The sequence below is a fragment of the Gobius niger genome (assembly GCF_951799975.1).
Source record: "Gobius niger genome assembly, chromosome: 16".
Classification (NCBI taxonomy): domain Eukaryota; kingdom Metazoa; phylum Chordata; class Actinopteri; order Gobiiformes; family Gobiidae; genus Gobius; species Gobius niger.
Genome location: NC_136867.1, coordinates 4155284 through 4178633, shown reverse-complemented (window position 1 = coordinate 4178633; position 23350 = coordinate 4155284). Strand labels below are relative to the sequence as shown.

The following is a 23350-nucleotide window of genomic DNA, read 5'->3' as shown; positions in this document are numbered from 1 at the left end:
CGCAAATGGCAAGACAAGTTTATTGGTAGAAAACAATTCATACACTGGGCACTTGAAATCGATTTAGTCTCAAAATTACACAAAGGCAAATAAAATCTATCCATAAAACATCAATATAATCATTAATTAATTACATGTAATATGTGCGGAGTGCAGATAAAATATACTGCTCACTCTGAAAGCACACTGGTAAAGGGAACACTTGAACAACACAATGTTCCCTTTATTTATATATAAAATAAAGGGGACACTGGGAGTTACATCGTGCTGTTCAAGTGTTCCCTTTATCAGTGTACTTTCAGAGTCATATGCAGCTAAAAAAGAGCTGTTTTCTGCCTGGATTTGAACATAGTCCAGGTTGAGGTCTGTCTCGCATTTTCATGAAGTTGCTCCACATTTTAGCAGTGTAAAACGGAAGCACCTCACCGTGTTTAGTCCTTACTACTACGACCAGAGCACTGGACAAATCTTTCTTTTTTGTCTGGTTTTGATCTTGGCAATGGTTTTATATGAAGCAAAAAAAAGCTGCTGACTGTTGTCGATTTAACGTGGCAAAAGTATCCGAGCTCCACCTTTGACAATGGACAAACATGCTGGGGTTGTGACAGGTATTTGATGCTCATTTCAAACATACCTAGAGTGCTATCTTTCGTTTTCAGTGCATTTCTACAATGTATTTATTTCTTTTTGGTCTGGCCATGCACTCTTGCGTGGCGAGTGATCGGATGACATCATGACTACAGCGCGCCTCATCAGTCGAGTTGAGGCTCACGGAGCAGGCTTTTGAGGGACTTGTGTTTACGCTTGTTTGTCCGTTTTCTCATTCTCCAGCCTCCCATTTTCAGTGCTTCTCTCCCACCCCCCCGACCCCTCCATCTTTCTGTCGTGTTTGCCCTCTGAATCACACTGCACTGTTTGGACTTGACTTCATTTTCCCCCATTGACATTCGCAGTGATTTGCTTATTTTTGGTGGAGCGCCTCTGTGCCGCCGCCGTGCCCCTTGAGCTAGTCGCTTTCCAGGTTGGCCCTCAGTCGCTATTGAGCTAAAGGCGTTGTGAAAACTTTAGAAAGAGGTTCCCAACTTTTGTCCTTGAAGCCCACCCTGCACCTGCAACAACATTTTGAAGGGTTTCTTTTCTTCTTTTTTTGTCAGAGCAATTTTTTAATATCTCATTCTTACCCTGATTTATCTCATTTTCAACGGCAAACAAGAAAGGTAAATTTGAGTAGATTTTCTTCACCAATAACTGGCTTATTCAACAACTAAACGAGATCCAAAGTCCCTCTGAACTAATATATCAACAAAATAAAATCATTAACCTCTTAACTCCCACCTGAACGGATCCCATTTTCTCCAGTTTGGCTTTACCCTAATCAAAAAGCTTCTTGGGGAAAAAAGCACCAAAATAGCCACAAAAAATAGAAGCAAAAACAAGGATGTAAACATAACAAAAATGTGACAAAAATTCAACAAAAAGTGACAAAAATTCAACAAAAAAGTGACAAAAATTCAACAAATATGTGAGAAAAATTCAACAAAAATGTGACAAAAATTCAACAAAAATGTGACAAAAATTCAACAAAAATGTCACAAAAATTCAACAAAAGTGTGACAAAAATTCAACAAAAATGTCACAAAAATTCAACAAAAATGAAAAAAGAAAAAAAAAAGAAAAAAAAATATACAAAAGGTGACAAAGCAACAGCGTGAGGAAAAAGATCAGTTTTGTGGGTCTTAGCTTTCAAATGAGCTGTTACACAGCCAAAAGAGGACAAGAATGCATTTGTTTTAGGCGGGTGGTAAGAGGTTAAATCAAACCTGGTTCTGTTGATTATTTAGATTTTGTCGCTGAAAAATATATGTGTGACCTTTTTTTGTCTGGTATCAGGTTAGCTAGATTGTTTTCCCATATGCTTTTTTATCAATAGCCTACAAAAGTTCTACTACGTCCTCCTATATAGAGAGGTGTAATAAAGACTAGGGCTCGGATAATTTGTAAAGCTGCCTTTTTTATGTTGTTGCTCCTTAGCAGCAGCATCTTTTATCAGATTAAAGTTTTAAACCATTAAAACACCCGGTTGTTGAAGGTCAAAGGATACGGGTTGGCTCTGCTCCATTGTCCAGTCGCTTTGTGGACTCGTGTGGCACCTTCCTCGTTAGTATAGTGGTGAGTATCCCCGCCTGTCACGCGGGAGACCGGGGTTCAATTCCCCGACGGGGAGGAAATGTTTCTTTTTAACCCTATGGTGTCCTGTTACTGTTCACAATGTGTTAATGTGGCATACAGTGATTTGTTGTTCAGTCCACACTTTCTATTTTAGACATTACCAGCTCTACGCAGTTTTCCACAGACTCTAAAGTTGCAGCAAGTTTCACTTACCCCACAATATTGCATAAGTAGTGTACTTTTTAAACATGGAGCAGTTCAACAGCAATAACAAAGTCCAAACATAGACTATTTTCTTTAGTACTGCTAAATCCTAATGAGTCGTGTTAAACCATATTTGATTACACTGTTATAGATAATTCTTATTCTCTAAAGCACATGTTATCTGGGCCTCAAAATGAGATGAGAGCTTTAATCCGGCACCCGACTAGTAGAGCATGCATTACGGAGCATGTAAAAAAAAAAGAAAGAAAAAGAAAGTCTCTAGCCCATTCCAGTTTCATTTCATTTTTAAAGAAATAACCTGATTCCAGCCACTAGGGGCTGACAAAATAAAAAAGAAAAGAATTCCACACGTGTCCAGCAGAGGGCACTGACATAATAAGAGATCAGGATATAAACAACACATCATTGCCACGTGATAGACAGTCTGACCCAAAATATGTTTGACACCCCTTAGCAACTGTCTACTAATAATTTGCTAAAGCACCAGTCAATTGAGAAATTGGAAAAAATCCTTCCTAAATGTATGGTGACTCTGTTAAATGACAAGACGACTTGACTTACAAGTTAGCAATCGCTGTTTTCAACTTTGAAAGGGGAATGACACGCGGCGCTCCACTGTTGACAATGACTGTTTTGAGGCAGGTTTTTGCGAAATGTCAATTGTCCTGCAACAGGCGAACCCAATAAATGAACCCCTCTCAGGTGGAGTTGGGGGTAATGACGCTGCACCTCCCAAAAAATGTCTCTCTTAGACGGGATGACTGCGTTGGTCGTCTCGCAGTCATCCGTCTTGGCTGGCGGCGTTTCCAAAAGCCCTTGGCCCGGCCCCTCCGCTCTCCGACGCGTGCTCTCCTAATTGAGTTATCCGTCTCCATCGCGACGAGCAGACTTTGCATAAAAATCGGTCACCTGCCTCCAAATATTAAGCACACAACGAGCCTCTGGTGTGTTTTAGGAGATGGCGGCGAAGGTTAAACGTGGCGTGTCGTGAAATATAGACCCTGCCTCAAATTATAGAGCATTGGGGGGGAAAAAAGATGTTTGGTTGTGGAAAAATAAAGTTAGAAGTAAGGGGATACAAATGAGTGAATGGTAATAGTAAATGTCTAAAACCACTACTATCCAGGTCAGAATTGGGATTCCACAGCCATGACATGCACCAAATTATTGACCATTAGATTCTATAGGAATTGTTTCTCAAACATAATACCTCTCCTCCCTCTGAACATTGTTCATATTTATTTGTTTCCATGTGTCATTAATAAAAATAATGTGTTGGCAGCTAGTGATAATAAGCAATTATAATTTGAAGTCAATGGAGCCCAAAAAAGAAAAAAACTGCTTTAAGAGAGAAAGTGTGTGTTACACATTGCAAAATACAGTTTTTGTAAAGTTGAGAAATACAAAATTCATTTCCACATGTCGACATAACCAAATGGGAGGAAATGCTGCAAAAAGACAACCCTAAAGTGGCTCTTGGAGGGCCACAGGGTTTAAAAACAAAGAGAGGGAGAGCACCCCACTGCCAGAGATTTTTCAAGATTGTGACTGTTTTTTCAAGACCCACAGAAAATGTAGGTCTATGTCAACATGAACCCCACCAAAAGAAAGATTAGACTCTCTTCTTTCATCTAAAAAAAAGTTTGTTTGTACCTCGTTCCATTCTTTAGTAATCATCCGTAGAAAATAGGTGAAATAACCCAAAATGCTGTTTTCTAACCAAAAAGCTGAGAAAACTAAAGAACAATGCTGCCACCTAGTGACTCAATAAAATAACTTGTAGTTGACTTGTAATTGACGTCTATAGACGTCATTGGCAGTCGACGTTCGGATTTCAATTGACGTCTTTAGACGTCATTGGCAGTCATTGAGTTAAAAGCCAAACAAGGATGCAATTGACCTAAAATTGAACTAAATTTGGAAAATCATGGAAGACAAACTGACTAAGTGATTTTTTGTGATATTTCTGACTTTTTGCATTGTGGAACTATTGAGAATGAGGACCCCCCCTCCCTTGGCCATGATGGTATAACTCCGGCGGAAGAACAGATTGTTTACGTGTGTTCTTAACGGGGTAGTAGCGGAGGTTCTTTCTATTCCGCACTGTTGTTCCAGCCCTGGAAGTCACTGCTGCGTTAAAAACTGCTCCAATACCTCACACGATAGACATGGAAAACGTCGGCACAATGGGATAAAGTTTTTTAGGTTACCGAAATGGACACGGCATCAAGGAGAGCAAGTCTCTGACCTGTCAAAACGTTTGTGTACATTGAACATCTCTTAACCGCTGTTTTGAGCTTGGTATGAGTTTGTTCCTGTAAGGTCCCTTTTCTTTTGCCTTATCTTTTGGCATTGCTTTACTTTCTTCCTTTTCTTTGTCGTATTCGTAGATCTGTCTCTGTCCCGCCGAAAAAATAAATACGCAAAAATATAAGTGCTCTGGAATGTGAGGAATGCATGAAATCGAGGAATCCAAATCAACCCAACTCGGCACGTGACTCCTCTCTTTCAATAAAGTCCAAAGAGTTATGTTCTTGCGTAATCTGTGCTATGCTCCGTTATGTAGCCACAGCGCAGGAGATTAGGGCACCTTCCTCGTTAGTATAGTGGTGAGTATCCCCGCCTGTCACGCGGGAGACCGGGGTTCAATTCCCCGACGGGGAGGAAATAACTTTTTAACCCTCTGGTGTCCTCTTACAACAGCTGTAGAGGCCAGTTCACTGTGTTTTCCAGTGTTTATCTGCCATACTGTGATTTTTTTTTTTTTACAAGTCAGTAGGTATGACAAGTCCTCAATTTTGCAACAAGCCTCATCAGCTGCTCCAGTGTAGCAGTACACTTAAAAAAACACAAAAAACTGTTTTGAATATTGCCAAAAACAATGTTATTGCAGCATTTAACTGAACCACAACCAACACACAAATTAAAAGCAAAGTACACAATTTGTTTTCTCTGGAAATTGTTAAAGAAAAATTAACTTCACTTAAAAATTGGCGTCAAAAGAGTGCTAAAATGTAACTAAATTTGGATAACCATGGAAGACTCTGTGATGTGATGATGACAGGGTAGGAAAAATAAGCCACGGCTTCAGCCTACACCTTTTCGGTTACCCGCCTTGTCTGTGACGAATTTGCAGTACATACTGTACTTTTTTGTTTTATATTTTTGTAACCGAATAAACATTCATTCTTCTTCTTCTTCTTCTTCATGTTTCTGATATTTGTGACTTCTTGCGATGTGGATGTAGCGTTACTGAACATTATCATAACAATTCTTAGATGATGCACAGCAAGTTATTTTTTATGTTTTTGTATTGTTTAGAAAATGGAATCTCCTGCACACTGTAAATCTAGCAAAAAGTGAGATATATTTACAAGTGCAGTACAGTGTTTTTCGGCTGTAGGCCTACTCCAGGCAAAATGATTTTGAAACCAAAAGGCACTTTCACAATGTGTACTGTTTCAATGCTTGAAATTTCATTGTTTTTAAATGACAATGGCAATAAAGCCTTGATTGATTATAAGGCTATAAAGGGCGATCAACGCCACTGTTCACTAATATAAAGAAAGTGGCATGCCTGCTGTTTTGTTGCTTTTCCTGAATTTAAGTCTATTTTGTGTTTGTTTGACAACCCCCGAACTACAACTGGCCCGGTCCCCTGGAGAGATTAACAACCCTTAGGTCAAAAAAATGTCCCCATGCCTGGATTTAGCTAAAAGATTAACTGCTAAACTGGAACAACGCAAGTAAAGAAGACGTTAAAGGAATAGGCCACCGTTTTTACATACTAAGATATGTTTTTACCTAACCTTAGTCGAATTAATGTCCTGTCTGGTCTTTGTCCGTGCGCTCTGTCACACAAACGGAGCACATACGCAGCCTCTCCCACATGTCATATAGCTCCAAAAAAGCTCACGATAGAAGCTACCAAGCTCTTCCACGTGTTCCCTATTTAAATAAAGTTACGTGAAGTGTTTTCACGCGAACTATATTTACACAGAAATGTAGCATGTCGATTTTATAAGCAGATAAAAAGGGGGACTATATTGTGAGGCGTAATGATACAGGAGCACAGCGTCCGCGCAGTAACTCCTAAAGACTCCCCCGCTCACTTCCGTCAATAGAAGCTGCGTGACTTGTAGAGCTCGCAGAGAACAGTTGAAGAAGCGTGGATAACTTGTGAACAATGCCTTTTACGTGCATCGTGCCGGGCTGTGATAACAAACAGAAAGTATAGAGTGTAGTAATGTTTCACAGATTTCCAACTCACCCCGGACGACGACACAGGACTCAGGACCTCGACCATGAGGTAGGAATGCGAAAGCACTTTCCGAAAATATATTTTCTGCTTGTTGTAAAAGGCTCTGTACAAGTCACGCAGCTTCTATTGACGGAAGTGAGCGGGGGAAGTCTTTAGGAGTTACTGCGCGGACGTTTTGCTCCTGTATCATTACGCCTCACAATATAGTACCCCTTTTTATCTGCTTATAAAATCGACATGTTACATTTCTGTGTAAATATACTTCACATGAAAACACTTCAAGTAACTTTATTTAAATAGGGAACACGTGGAAGAGCTTGGTAGCTTCTATCGTGAGCTTTTTTGGAGTTATGTGACATGTGGGAGAGGCTGCGTATGTGCTCCGTTTGCGTGACAGAGCGCACGGACAAAGACCAGACGGGGATATATTAACTCGAGTAAGGTTAGGTAAGAACATATCTTAGTATGTAAAAATGGTGGCCTATTCCTTTAAGCAGCCAACCTTGGTTCTCAATATGTATTCTCTACAAAGCATTAATCTGTTACTGTAATGCTGCCAGTAGCCCGGTTGCCAGCTGTAAAATCTTGGATCTGCAGCTTTGGCTCTGTGTCAGACTGTTTTGGTCATACTGCTAATCATTGTTAACCCTTTGGACTTTATAGGTTCATGGTTTAAGTTCTTGCATAATCCTTGCTGTGCTCCGTTATCAAGTCACTGTGCAGTAGATTAGCGCAACTTCCTCGTTAGTATAGTGGTGAGTATCCCCGCCTGTCACGCGGGAGACCGGGGTTCAATTCCCCGACGGGGAGGAAATACCTGTTTTTGACTCTCTGGTGTCCCCTTACAACAGCTGGAGTGGCCTGGCCAGCTTAGGCACTTTTTAATTTATGTCCAGGAGCATTTGAACATTTGAGACAGGCCTGAAATAGAAGCTGCTTAGGCTCACATTAACTGCTAAGCAAGTATAGTGTATGTGCGGGTTAGGTTAGCTTTTCATTAACAGTGATTAATCATCTATTAATGTCTTATTTTGACCTTAATCTGCAACAAATTATTATTTTTGCATTGATATACAGTTAATTACTGTTAGTGTGATGTCAGGACACTGATTTTACCAATTCAAACTGAAATTTTCCTTATTTGGCCCAGACGTGTTTCTAGCTTTCATAATCTCTACTGCATATCAGAATTGTTTAAGCTAATGAATTATATACTCATTTCATGCCTGTGTACAGCATTGAGGGGTGACAAAGTGAAGCAGGGGGGACAACCCCCAAAATAAATTGCATTAATTTAGATTCTACTTCTATCTTCCATCGCTCAATATAAAAAAAAAAAAATGTGAAGACAATGCAAGAAAGTCTCTTTTTTTTGCTGTGTTTACAACACTCTTTGTGGTGACAAGAATAAATTTACAATAATAAAAAGTCAGGAACCCCAGCTTGAATTATCATCCAACAAAGCTTCTGGTAATAAGAGTGTCGTACAGGGTTAGAATTGTAGTTCTTTGCTTATTAACATTTAATAAATAAAGTACCTTTGTAATAAATTACTGCCTGGAAATGACACTGGCAATAGTCTTTAACCTATATATCTGCCTATTATTTAAAATAAATATTTCTATTTTTGCATAAGGGTAAAAGCCTAAAGATTACATAGTCTGAAGGTTTATTAGGTTTTCAATTAACAACCGTAAACCTGAAAATGTACACACAATGTCTTGTTTCTTTATTGTGAACATTAAGACAGAACTGTAAAGGTTTGGGGAATAATGTGAATAATTGTAAAATCATTTTTCATTATTCCTATGAATATTTTCCTCAAAAGTTTAGAATTTTGATTTGCTGCTGTAGCGGCTACATTAAAAGTATACATTAAAGGTGCTATGCGCAACTCTAAATGTTAAAATAACCGTTTTTCTCACCCATACATGTTTAAACAATTGCCTGATGTGCTGATTGAGCTCCTCTCTGATCACTGCACTCGCCCCTATAATCCTGTGCAGTAAAATAAATAAGACAGATTCGGGACGGAATCTTAAGGTTTTGAGCCTGGTCGTGACGTCATGCGCGTTCACGCGCACCTGGCTCTGGAGAGTTTGTTGATTCGCCGCCATTATCCGCATCTGCGAAGACTCCGCGACTTTTGCGAAAGTAGAGGGTGGATTGTAAGTGACCGGACACTTGTTCATCCCAAACCCAAACGCAAACTCAACGTACGATAAAGAAGATAAAAACTTTGTCTAGTGTGACCGAAAAGGGGCAATTTGGAGTCAAACAGGCGCCGCAGAGACGAGTCAACATCGGACAAACCACCTCCGGTCCGCTCTCGGGCTCACCCGGACCTCAGCTGCTTTCTTCTGACTACAAGGGTAAGAAGACACAGTCTCTAATGTCTAATACGATGTCTGATACGGTAGATCTATGTCAACAAATGACGATGCGTAATATGTGTAATGTTACGTCTTTAGCTTGTAGCGTTAGCTAAATCTACTATCAGAATTGGTTTTATTGCCATTGTCAATGAGCAGGTTCACAAACTTGGAGTTTTCTTCAGATCATTCGTACAACATGAAACATAACATAAAAGATGAACACTATGTTTTAGTGTTTGGTTTACCGGGAGCCTTTTACGTTTCGCTCACATCTTCAAAATGATGCTAAATGCTAAACGGTGCTCATGTCCTTGACCAACACACGGACTTACGACTCAACTTTGTCTTGTATGTTTTCTTTTGGGGGAAAATCAGTCAATTGTTCCCAGAAACGTGGCTGTTGCTGTGTACTGATTGTAATACATTATTTGTGAAGAGCACACGCAACCCATATACATGTTAGTCATTGTTTAGTCCTACTTTAGACCTGGTTTATGTCTAGACCTAGTGCAGACCTGGTGTAGTCCTGAGTTAGTCCTGAGTTGGTCCTGGTTTAGATGGTTTGTAAATTGCTAATACATAAATAGATAATAATACCGTAATAATGATAATCTCTTCCAATCTTTACTTGGTTTGGGGTCAATAATTTATTGATGTGCATTTTTTTTGGCTAAGATATTGTATGTTTTCTTGTGCACAGGACAGAGTTTGAGCGAGAACTGGCCACAGACACACACCCTGTGTCTTTGTGGTATGTTTGTAATGCAGTTCCTACTGTCTTTTCCTTGTAAAGGAGTGAATAAAGTGTGTATGTTTTTGTTACACAGCCCTGGTGGTTCAGAGCAGAATCAATTGGATGAACTTCCCATTATTGGGCTTGAGGAAGCCGTCATGGACTGCAGTTATAGTAGACTTGGTGAGTACTAAATGTCTGTAGTGTTTTTTAAAAAGTCATGAACAGGATGTAATGTAATATAATGTAGGTGCATTTGTAATACTTCTGCATATATATCTGCATAGTTTGCCCACGCGGACACAAGATGTGGATGTGGAACAGCCATAACCTCTTCAAATAATAAACCTGAGAATGGTGCATCTTCTACTATGGGATACAGCATTTCTACTGCGTACCAGCTGTAAGGGAGTTTTGGACAGAGAAGAGGGCTGCCATTATAAACCCATTACAGACTAAAGACAGTGTTGTTGGCCTTGGTAAGTTATAAACTGCAGATATTTGCAAATTCTCTAATAACGGACATGCATCTGTGTTTCTATTTTAGCTGACGGACAAATGGACTCCCCAGGTAATTCAGTGGTTTATGTGCTTTGTCTCCGGCCTTTTTTGTTTCATTTGTAAATCAGAATATTTTCTGTATTTGAGATAGTGATGGGCATTTTCTAATGCAGTGTTTGTGTTTTATAACAAGGAGAGAATCAACGAGAGGGACGATTCCCATTCCCTCGACGTCTGGCATGCTGCACAGCATCTCACTAAGAGACTTTATGCTGTAAGTGACATGGTTTTCATGTGAGAGTGACATGTAGTAACGAAACATGAATTTAAATTGTGAACTTGTTCAACAGGCCTGGGTGATGTCGCGACATAAAACAATACTTGGCTGGATAAAAGATATTGTAATTGTATTGCTTGTCAACATGCAAACAACAGAGGAGTTTATGGTGAGTCTGATCATTCAAAATGTATGTAAAGTAAAGTACTGTAGTAATAGATGTCAATGTTGCTTCTACTATGACATTCTAGAGGTTTATTTTTGTATTTTAGGGTGTGTGGTGAGGTGCACTCCACTGACATGGTGGAGTCCATGGGTCTTTGTGTGATAAAAGTAAGGAAAGAGAGGTCCTACACCCGGGATCTGCCTCTTTATATGAAGCCGGGACAGACGACGGCCACGACCACCATAACCACCAACCAGTGTATGTCAACAACAAAGGCCATGTGTCGTAAGTGATCGCTTTATGACTTTCCTATGTTACGCATGTTTGAGAACTTATGTCATATAAATTGTTGTGCAGGCCAAAACGACTGTACTGCAAGAGGTCACAGACCGGGCAAAAGAAACAGTGACATCCCTGACCTGCAGACAAAAATTCTACGAATACGACTTCAGTCTGCAGGACTCCTCCAAGAAAACGAAGCTTCAGAACATATGACCCCTGTCTGGCCTTGTGCCCCCTCCTACGGCTGATCTGGTGCAGTCACGTGTCCACAGAGGGCAGGTATGTTCGTTTGTCATTGTTTTACAATGCATGTCTGTCATCTGTTCCATAAAAACACATTTGTTCTAATTGCTAAAAATCATGTTTTGTTTTTCTAGATGCCGTCAGCTCCCTGAACAAACTCCAAGTGAAACATAAGCAGTGCATATATATTTATTTGTACAAACATGGAACAAAATATTTACAATAAAGCCTTTTCTTCCCTAATTCGTGGACATATTTTCTCATGTGCTCACAGCTTGTTTATTGCCTGAATGGTGCTTCTTTACAGTCAACATAAATGTCCTCACTGATCAATCTTGCTCATGACTGCACCTGCCACGAGTACTTCTGCCTCCCCCCCTGGTCTTCCTCGTGGTCTCCCCGTCTGCTCTGCCCCTTCCACTGCTGCCACTTCTCTCCACAAGAACATCAAAATGACCCGAGCTGGAATTCTAAAGGGAGAACAATATTTTGTTATTGTGATAAGATACATGCTGTATTCTACACATCGCAGGAAAGAAATACAATGATGAAGGGGAGCTTATTTTACTTCCCTCATATTGTACAGCAGGCTGACTTTTTACAAAACAAATAACTGTATTCGTCTACATCAAGTTTGCTTCTGAACAGCATAACTACCGGCCCATGCGCTTTCTATTTCCCAGTACTGTGTGAATGAATTCCATGTTATGTGTATAGGGAGCCTTTTTTCCTCTTCTAAATGTATAAACTAGTGACTTTTGGCCGTTACATACACTGCCCTGGTACAGTAGTTGAAAAGTATTAGCACATTTCACAGATAAATGTATATCAAATTACTGTCTAATAAGGATATATTGCTGTTGGAATATGCTACTAAGCAGATCAATAAAACAGGCTAAACCCTCACAAATATTCGGAGGATTAGGCTGTTTTAGCCCAGATGGTAACGTTATATTTCAGTCTACTTTGTTGACCAACTAATAAGGTATTTGGTGTGTCACTCACTGATTATTATTTAATTTTATACTAAGTAATAATTTATATTATTCATGAACGCATTACAATTATAATCCAATCATCAGTGAACACACAAAACGGGTAGAAATGGGATTATTATAATTTTATTTTTTTTACCTTTCTCCTACCCCCGTTTTTCCTCTCAAACATCAATCTTGTTTACTGAAATGCAAAATCCTTTCACATAATTCAAAATAACTTTCTTACCTTTGAAGACATTACGACTCTCAACAAAAGATTTGTGCAATCACGAATGACGCTCCTTTGGTTCTGATCGGCTCGTGCTCGTGCAAGCGTGCGTGTGGTCCAGGAGCGTGCACAACTCTGAGTGCAGTTCCGATTTTCGCCAAAGGGGGCATAGTTCTGCGAAAACTCAGAGACTTGCGTTGTGCACCTTTAAGGTATCAATCCAACAATCACCTCAAATATTTCAGCCATCCTCATTTTGCTTCAACATTCGTAACACATTGTCATACTTCAAAAAGCTGCGTTTAATAGTTTTTCCCCTCGGTTTCTACAATTAAACACGTTTGCTTCAAAAACACTGTCTCCATTACCATTTCTATGTGGAAAAGTTGACCCTTTAAAATCCTTCCCCGCCACCCTTCTATGCACCACTTCTCTCGTGACTATAAACATCTATACATATGCGGCCATACTGTTAACTCTATTGTCATCGCCATTTCTCATTAAAATTCCTTTCAGCCCCCCCCCCAAAGTAAATCAGCTGTGCAATCCGTAAACTGCACAGTGTGTCAGAGTTGAAAATGTTAGCAGTCTTAATGGGAGCTTGAAAAGGTTAGATCTGATAAAAAGCTGTCAGCCGTCCACCAAAAAATGATTTATGGTCATATAATGGGACAGTATGGCTCATTTCTCCCCCATATGAGAATGGGGGTTAGGACTTTTGGGTCGGCCATTATACATCATCTGCGTTGACCACTCGCACATGCACTGAAGGCACACACATCGTTTCCAATTTAGATTCCAATATAGCCCTCTTGTTTTTGTAGCAATGGATGGAGGTAACATTTGGCCTCTGGTTGTTATTCTTTTAGCATTGCTCGTTCTATTCTTCGATAGAGATGAACTTGCAGTGCTCCTGTTCTGAGAGATTTCTGGTCCATTCACTGATTTTTCCGTGAGGTTTTGGTTACAGAAATTTTGGTATACTTACGTACTTATTCGCGTAGTGATTTAGGGCACCTTCCTCGTTAGTATAGTGGTGAGTATCCCCGCCTGTCACGCGGGAGACCGGGGTTCAATTCCCCGACGGGGAGGAAATGTTTCTTTTTACAAAGTTTTACATTTTTGAGAATGGAATATTTGACTTTTCTATATTACTGGAACTTAATTAAATGTGTCGGTCAGTCTGTGACAATAAACCCAACAGTGAGGCCTGTAAAATACACTTTACAGCTTAGAGCACATCAGCATAACAAAGTCCGTATATCCATCCCCCACTCTACACTGGTAAGCATGACTTTGCAATTTTTTCTGCTAGCGCTCTATCACTGAATCAAGCTATCGCAGAGGACACTAAAATATGAGTATTGCTGTGAGCATTTGCATAACCCATGGCAAAGTGAACAATGTCCGGTCTAGATAATAATACTCTATGGGGCCTCTGCCAATAAAGTTTGGTATCAGGTCAGCTAGATTGTTTTCCCATGTACCTTTTTATCAATAGCCTATAAAAATTCTACTACGTCCTCATATATAGAGAGGTTTTATAAAAGACTAGGGCTCAGATAATTTCTAAAGCAGCCCTTTTATTATGCTGTTGCTCCTTAGCATCTTTTATCAGATTAAATGTTTAAATCATTAAAATACCAGGTTGTTAAAGTTCAACGGATACGAGTTGGCTCTGCTCCATCGTCCAGTCGCTTAGTGGGATTATGTGGCACCTTCCTCGTTAGTATAGTGGTGAGTATCCCCGCCTGTCACGCGGGAGACCGGGGTTCAATTCCCCGACGGGGAGGAAATGTGTGTTTTGCAGCCTCTGGTGTACCTCAAAGCTGTGGTTCCTCATCATTTTGGTCCCACGTACCACTTGAGTTGTTGAATTACAGTCAGATTATTTAGTATTTAGTTGAATGTTGAGTGTTCAAAATTAAACTAAAACACACTATAATTCAATTTTTTTTTGGAAAGAACCATTAACCTATTCCGTCGCAAGTAACTGAAATACCACACTTTTTAAAATGTATTAGTTTTACTGATTTTGTGTATTTGTATTTTGTGTGTTGTATTTAGGTGTTTTTCAGATTTTGTGTACTTTTATTTGGTGTTTTTCTGATGATGTGTTTTTTTTTCTGATTTTGTGTTCTTTTTTCTGATATTGTGTTTTTCTGATTTTGTGTTCTTTTTTTTCTGATATTGTGTTTTTCTGATTTCGTGTACTTTTATTATGTGTTTTTCTGATTTGGTTTATTTTCAGTTTTTCTGATTTGGTGTTTTTCTGGTTTTGGGTTTTTTATCGTGTGTTTTCCTGATTTTGTGTTTTTCTGATTTTGTGTTCTTTTATTTAGTGATTTTGTGTTTTTCTGATTTTGTTTTTTTGTGTTTTTCTGATTTTGTGTACTTTATTTTGTGTTTTACTGATTTTATTATTTGTATTTTTTGTTTTTCTGATTTTGTGTTTGTGTTATTCTGATTTTGTGTACTTTTATTTTGAGTTTTTTCTGATTTTATGTAGTTTTATTTTGTGTTTTTCTGATTTTGTGTTCTTTTTTTCTGATATTGTGTTTTTCTGATTTTGTGTTCTTTTTTCTGATATTGTGTTTTTCTGATTTCGTGTACTTTTATTATGTGTTTTTCTGATTTGGTTTATTTTCAGTTTTTCTGATTTTGTGTTTTTCTGGTTTTGGGTTTTTATCATGTGTTTTCCTGATTTTGTGTTTTTCTGATTTTGTGTTTTACTGATTTTGTTTATTTGTATTTTGTGTTTTTCTGATTTTTTGTGTTTGTGTTATTCTGATTTTGTGTACTTTAATTTTGTGTTTTTTCTGATTTTATGTAGTTTTATTTTGTGTTTTTCTGATTTTGTGTTCTTTTTTTCTGATATTGTGTTTTTCTGATTTTGTGTACTTTTATATAGTGATTTTGTGTTTTTCTGATTTTGTTTTTTTGTGTTTTTCTGATTTTGTGTACTTTTATTTTGTGTTTAACTGATTTTGTTTATTATTTGTATTTTGTGTGTTGTATTTAGTTGTTTTTTTCATATATTTAATTTTGTTTTTCTGATTTTGTGTTATTCTGATTTTGTGTACTTTTATTTTGTGTTTTTCTGATTTTGTGTTCTTTTTTTCTGATATTGTGTTTTTCTGATTTTGTTCATTTTGTGTTTTTCTGATTTTGTGTTTTTCTGATTTTGTGTTTTTTTTATTTTCTGATATTGTGTTTTTCTGATTTGGTGTTTTTTTGATTTTCTGATTTTGTGTACTTTTATTATGTTTTACTGATTTTGTGTTTATCTGATTCGTGTTTTTATTGTGTTTTTGTGTTTTGTATTGTGTTTTTCTGATTTTGTGTTTTTCTGATTTTGTGTTTTTGTTCCGATTTTCTGTACTTTTATGTGTTTTACTGATTTTGTGTACTTTTATGTAGTGATTTTGTGTTTTTCTGATTTTGTGTTTGTGTTTTTTATTTTGTGTTTTTCTGATTTTGTATTTTTCTGATTTTCTTTTTCTGATGTGTTTTTCTGATTTTGTGTTCTTATTTTGTGTTTTTAATTTTGTTTTTCTGGTTTTGTTTTTCCCCTCATTATTTGTACTTAATTTGTTTTTTTGTTTTTTTATTATCATTTTTTTGTGTGTGTTTTTTGTTTCTATTCTATTTTATACTGTATGTATTTGGTTTCCGTGTTGAAATACAGTAACTACAATATAGTTATCTAAGAAGATAACATTTTATTATTGCTCCGTGTCTAACCTTGAAATGCAGAGTGCTCTAAACTGTGCTCTGTACCGTTATGATGGCACTGCATAGTATCATAGGGCACCTTCCTCGTTAGTATAGTGGTGAGTATCCCCGCCTGTCACGCGGGAGACCGGGGTTCAATTCCCCGACGGGGAGGAATTGCATCTTTTTGACCTTTTGGTGTGCTCCTTCTACAGCTGTTACAGTCAATCATATAACATTGTTGTATTTCTAGACTTATTACGCGCCGTTTGTCTATGTACTATCTAGAATGTGTCTGGGGAGAGGGAAGGTTGCATGGTGACATAGACATGTCATTCTCAGTGTCAAACAAATGATTTTCTCATATATTGTTACGCTTATTTTGGCTGTCTCAATATGAATAGATACATCACCTAGAAACTCAGGTCAAACTAAATGTTCGCTGCCCTATCATTTACTTATGTGACCAAACAGAAACCTGTAAATGTACCAGAATGAGCAGGCACTTCTGGTTCTAAATTCATTTGTACTATGGAAAATATCAAGAGATTATAACAGAGTCTAAGCGGCAAAGGGGTAACTGCCGGGTAATATAAATTTGTAGCATTTGCAACAATTTCTTCTTTGAATTTCTATATGAAACATGATTGATTCAATTTATGTAACTGTAAGGCATTGTGATGATGTAGGAAACAATAATATGTTTTAGAAAGTTTGTGAATGTAGGCAAATATATTATTATTAGATCAATGTAGGCTACCATTATTTAATGTTCCCATGGATGTTTGTATTTTCCTTATATTTGTTCAATATTTATCAGAGAATTCCAGAGTTTATGATCTCATAGGGCACCTGTAACAGGCCTGTGTTCTGCTTAAAGACAATTTGACAACGACCTCCTCATAAAAAGACTGAATAGGCTGAGAGTCAGATTTTTCCACTAGCTTCATTGCTGTTGCCGCCATTCTGTGCAGCTTGGTCTTACTCTGAACTGTCAGGGGGCCATACCACACAGCCATACCATATCTCGCTATACTGGCAAAAAACGCTTTGTAAAATATGGCCCTAATCTCTGCACACACTCCAAACAAGCACAGCCTTCTGAGGAAATGCAACTTTTGGGCTAATCCACTGCATAAGTAGTTTACATGTTCACTCCAGCACAAGTTACCAGACACCATCAGGCCTACGTGTCTGTTTGAGGGCACTTGTTCTTTGACACTGTTGCCAATTATTACAAGGTCATGTGTTGCATCCCATCCAAGGGTCAAAAATACTCTCTTTATTTTTCTTTGTATTTAGCACCGAATAATGATTATCACACCAGCATTTAAAAGTGTACCTCCCTGAAATACACCCTGGGGTCGACCTTCGGCGTCTATCAGGGTGAGAATGATGGTGTCATCAGATAATTTGATTGCATGATTGCAAGGGTGGGTACTCTTTCACTCGTTTGTATACAATGTGAAGAGAACTGGAGAGCTAGCACAACCCTGTGGAACACCTGTGTTACTCTGTTTAATGTTGGAAAAGGAGCCGTTGACTATGACCTGCTATGAACGATTTGTCAAAAACGAGTAGAAACGTTAATCGAGTGTGGAAAGCCGGAGGTATAGTCGTGAATTAAACTCTGGTGTAGACTAGGGGACGCTCAAGGTGGTTAGCATTTAATTATCATCAACGTTGGATACAAGATTTGGACAGTCATCTAGGCCTCGAGAATGCTTTGTAACTTGTTCCCCTTAAGGCTGGAAGTGTTGGTGCAGATTTGCCACTAAAATTGCGTGGCAGTGCTGTTTAAGCGTCACTCAGCTTGTAGACATTGAATCCTTTTCTGATAGGAGATATTGTCCCCTGTTGTCTCATTTTAATGGACATGTCTAGCATTTTTTTGTTCAACTTTTCAAAGCAGCAGGAATCTGTAATGAGTAAGGCGTCGTGATGCAGAGTGCAGTAGGTTTTATCGGTGGGAAGATACATGCATAGAGAATTACTTTGCAACTAAGATAAGAGTTGGTTTGAGTGTGAAAACAGAAAGATGAAAAATGAGAAGGAAGAAGCATGGCAATGAGGGATATTGGGATATCTTATTTTTAGTTTAATAATTTCAGTAGTGCAATAGGTGTGTTGTCATGTTTCATGTATATGTTAAGTATATTGAGCAGTTTTATCCTATCGTGCTTTTACAATGTATAGTTCTTCCGATATCACATTTTACTAGATCACGTAATTATGTCATTTTACGATAACTGAGTTTCGTGCTACAAAGTTTGATTGTAAACTGGTGCTGCTGGTGGTTTTGGGTGTCACTTTATTTTACAGCACGGTAATAAGCTGGTTATAAAATGGAAATGGTATGGTCCTTGGAATAACAATCATATATTTTGCAGCCCTATTACCGCAGGATTATGGTTAAGGTATACTTTAGTGACCAATCTTTCAATGCCGCTGAGGCAACCTGTAGGAGCACTGGAGCAGTGGGCAGATCCAGTGCAGCAGCCGGGGACCCATCTCCACATGTGGAACCAGGCTGATGGTTTGAATCACCTGGCTAGAGGATTCACCTATTGTAAAAAACAAAACTATAAAAAGAAAGAAACCTATGCAAACTCCACACAGAAAGGCCCCGTCCGACCCGGAGATCGAACCTTCGACCTTCTAGCTGTGAAGCACGAGCGCCAACCACTACACCACCGTGCCACTCAGTATTACTACAATCACGCAAGTATAGTATGCAGTATATATTATAGGAAGAAAATACAAAGTCTCCTGATAAATGACACTTTTGCCATAAACTTTCACATCAAGGAACACCTCAAGAAAAAATAGACCTTCTAATGTCCACCAGACCTAAATCAAGATCAAAATGGCCTAGACCTGAACTGGACTAAAATTCTGACAAAAGAATAGGCATAAATGGATGTATTTCAAATTAGTGAAGTATAGAATTGTAATTGCCCTCCTTGCCACCTTACCCAATGTACATTTCTTTAGACAAAATTGTGTTTATGACTATTTTCCTTACATAATTTTGTCAAAAATTAGAAAAAAATATAGTCTAATTCACATTTAAGTGCGGTCTAAAGTTGTACACTATTTTTTACTCCAAAGTTGCTTGTTGTGTCCCATTTGCTTTTGAACATCGACATACTTTTGTTTCATGGATCTTTGTGCATGTTTTATATTTAAAGATATGCAGACCGTTTGCTGTGTGTTGCATAGGAAAGATTTGGTTGCTTTCTGTAAATGGCAGCTTCCTGTAATACTTTGTGATGCTGATTTTCTCGTACCTGCCCTGCCTACAGCTCCATGATCAGACTGGAGCCGTCCCTGGTGGAGAACGGCCTGTGTTTACACTTAAGGAGACCCCGTGTGGAGCGAGAGTGTGGCCTCTCCTATTGTTTCCTTTGTTATGACATCCTCCCAGTGAGCATTTCCAGAGAAATCACCAGGAACACAATGGAGGTTCCTTTAGGGCCCCTCAGTGTTTGTTTTTAGGGGCCCGGGGACACGCGGCAGAGCAGCGGGGGGCCCCCTGACAGCACATGAACCTAGAATATTATGCCGTAATGTAAGAGAGATGCCATAGCCGAATGGGAAATCGTCCAATCAGTGTTTACCACAGATTTGCGATTTGAGACCATGGTGGCACAGGTAGATGTTTACTTAGAAGCACTCTACAAGCAATCTTATTTACTTAAAATAAGATTGTTGGATGTTTTCTGCAAATATTGCCTATATCTTCAGCAATGAGTCACTTATAAATGTGCTTTAAGGTCTTGTTCACTTTTTTTTTTCAATAATCTAACTGCAAAAATTCATATTTGTGGTGATTTTGTGGAATGAAAGCCTCATTTGGAGAAAGTTTCTGCCCCTTTATATTTAAAAATCTACATTGACCCGTGTTTTCACCTGCCGTGTCTCGCTTTAACGGCCTCGGTTTGTCTTTTCAAACTCCCTGCTAATGTTATTCACACTGTAATCTCAGGCTATCTGGCGTTGTCCCAAACCTTTCCCATTTTAACCGTTCCAGACTTGTGCCTAACCACAACCAGACACAGGTGTTACTACGGCGACACCTAGGGCATCTTTTTCGGTGCTTATAAATGGTCTTTTCACAGTGTGTAGGCCTAAGCTGCCTCTGTCGAAGCCTCCACGTCCTCTCATTCCTCCATGTCAACCCTCCCGCGCCCATTATCCGGATATGTCGTTTAGCATTTAGCCGCCGTGTGCCGTAAATGAGGCTCGGGAAGGAAGCCACCTCCGACCATTACACCCCGAGTACGCGTGCCCCCCTGTCCTGATGCGGCGGCGCAGGGGAGACAGCCCGCAGTCAAATGAGGCGCGAGCATGTCGGCTGGAGGGATTCCTGTTTCGCCATGGAGCTGCTTTCAAAAGAGGAGCAGAGATTTTTTCTGTCAGCCATCGGCCCGTATGTCATCACGAGTGCGCCGCCTTTACCCCCCCCTCCTCATTTTCTCAGTCTGGCTGTAGAGAAAGACACCTCCCGGGTGTCCGGCGTTTGTCACAGATGTAGCACGCTCGGTAAAGATGTGGGAAAATGTAGCGAGTGTGATGTGTGCTTGGCCTCATGTATTCAAATATTCTAGGGACACTTGCACGAGTGTCATCGCTATAGCTGGTTTGAAAAAAGTTTAAGGGAGTTGAAGTTTTGGGGTATTCAGGTAATTCCCAGTCCTGTGCAAATGTTTTAACCTGTGTAGTTGGTAGGGCTGAGATGAAACCCTTTTGTCGTGATCTAATATACAGTGGGGAAAAAAAGTATTTGGCCAAAATCCAATAGAATGTCTATGTGAAACTGACCAAATACTTTTTTTCCCCACTGTATTTCGTGACACAATTTATTCCAATGCACATTGGAGTCTTCAATTTATGATTGTTCCTGATAACGTATGCAATATTTTCCCTGAATAAATTTAATAAATCCCAAGTTGAGATTCCAAAATGAATACATTAAATATGAATCAATCTTGTGTTTCTTAAAACATTTTGAAAAGTACAAATGGCAGAAGCATCATAAGCAACCCCTTAGGTCTTAGCGTTACTCTGGCCTATAGGCTATAACCTTTTAGAAGAAGGCTTAAAGAAACAGGCCACTGTTTTTCCATACTGAGATGTGTTCTTACCTGAGCTTAGACGAGTTGATGCGTACCAGATCTTTGTTGTGATGCGGGTGTTGTATCAGAAACTATGTATTGTGAGACTTTTGATACTCAATTCAGTTATAGAAAAAAAATACAAATGTTTACCAGCTCAAGTATTAGAAAGCATTTTAAATACAAAACCTAAATATCAATTGTTTTCTTTCATTCGGTCGATTGTGAATAATTGTTAAATCTCGATATTCTTATTATGGGTTAGGGTTGTTTAAACTTGAATGGTTGTTAAAATGCCTAATGGGAAAAATGAAGTTCTTAAGTTTGTACATCCCACTGTGATATCAATTAACAGTTTGAAACTTAGAAACTTATCCTTTCCGATGCCTATTTTATCGCATTTCGTCCGAGCCAGAGATTTCCAGGAAGTAACTGCAACCACAGCTGTTTTAAGTAAGAGCAAAATGACATAAAAAGAGACATGACACAGAAGTAGCGTTAGCAACATGAATGAATCAAAGGTTGTTGTCGTCATTCAGCGTCATTATCTGTCGGTCACTTCCTATTAGTGATGTTGCTCGATGTCCATAAACAAGAGCAACGTCCTGTACAGAGTAGTTCTTATCCCATGAGAATATAAAGCCTGTGTGTGTGTGCTTTTAACCCATCGCTGAGACTTGAACCTTATGTCCCACCTCATCTAAGGAGACCAGTGAACCACCTGATCCAGTTTGGGAGGAGAACAACATCCTCGGTGCCTCTTCTATCAGCCTAACAGCAGCCTGACATTTCCTCCTCAGGAACGGCATTAAAGTGAGACGACATTTCCTCCATGGTCCGCTCGGCTGGAGACGGAATGCATATTTTGGTTCTGCACGTGCGACTCCATGACATGGCAAGTGTTTAAGAGCTCCTGGACCGAACCACATATTTAATGATTGTGTCTAGTCGGCGTTTTTATATGGAGATCAACATTTTGGAGATATAGGAATCACAATAATGCTGTTATGGCATTACAGGTTTCGTAAGGAGAGCCGGTAACATTGTGATTTGGCAGATTTGTTGTTGTTTTGTTTTTATTGGCTAGTGATCTGGACCTTATATCTGGGCTTTTGCTTGTGTAAGCTCTCAATCGTACAGGAGTTGTCCGTCATTGGTCTGCAGTTGAAGTGTAGGATTAGGTGGAACTTCTATATCTGTTCAGAAAGACACAGGACTGTTAGCATTTCATATCAGTCTTCTGTTAATTCATCTCAGTTCACAAAAGGCATTATAAGTAAGGATTAAACAACGAGGAGTCGTGCATTAGACGGTTATAATGCACGACGCGGAGTCAAGAACACCACGACGCACAGCGGAGTTACTCCACGAAGTGCATTATAACCGTCTAATGCACGGCTCCTCGTTGTTTAATCCGCTTATACCATGGTCCCACAAACGTAACATTTATAATAAATATTTGTTTCATTTACTAAAGTCACAAAATATGCCAGACTATGGGACTATTTTGTGTGGGTTATTAGCCGGTCACTGAAGGCTGGTCTCAGAGCGAGTCATTCTCCGCAGCTATTACGAGGATCTCAGTCAGGCTCAACGAAACAACATCAGCACAGAATCACAACACAACAGGACTAACCCGGAAACACTTTTCCGTGGAAGTAAACACCGATATGCGGCACTTGTGGGCAGGAGTTATTTCACTTTTACACTGTTTAACCTGAAGATAAAGCTAGCTAGCTCAACCAGCTCAACTGTTTATGGAAACAGCTGCGGTGGAGTCGCTCACACCTGGGCCCCCCCAACTGAAACTTTTATGTTTGACTTTACTAATCCAGACAAATGTTTAAATGCAGGATCATTTTATGTACACCTGAAAATGATGAATAGCCTTAACCATTTTCAATAGAAATGTAAAGCTCTTATTTTATCAACAGTAGCTAACCTAGCTGCTCACTCTCCTCTACAAACATTTAGCAAACATTTTGTTTTGGCCAAAAACGTTGAAAATCACCACAAAATCCATCTCATACGTTCCTGTCAGTCACTAATTACGCCTTTATCTGATTCAGCTGTGTCATGCG

The 23350-nt window shown here is 39.1% G+C and overlaps 1 protein-coding gene and 1 long non-coding RNA gene across 3 annotated transcripts in view; both read left to right on the top strand.

Moving 5' to 3' along the window:
• Positions 1-23350, top strand: part of cdin1 (CDAN1 interacting nuclease 1) — a 167966-nt gene that overhangs the window by 87134 nt on the left and 57482 nt on the right. The window lies entirely within an intron of this gene.
• On the top strand, positions 10114-10537 carry LOC306976241. The gene is made up of 3 exons (XR_013793759.1): positions 10114-10242; positions 10311-10334; positions 10458-10537. It is a non-coding gene; the product is annotated as an uncharacterized lncRNA (long non-coding RNA).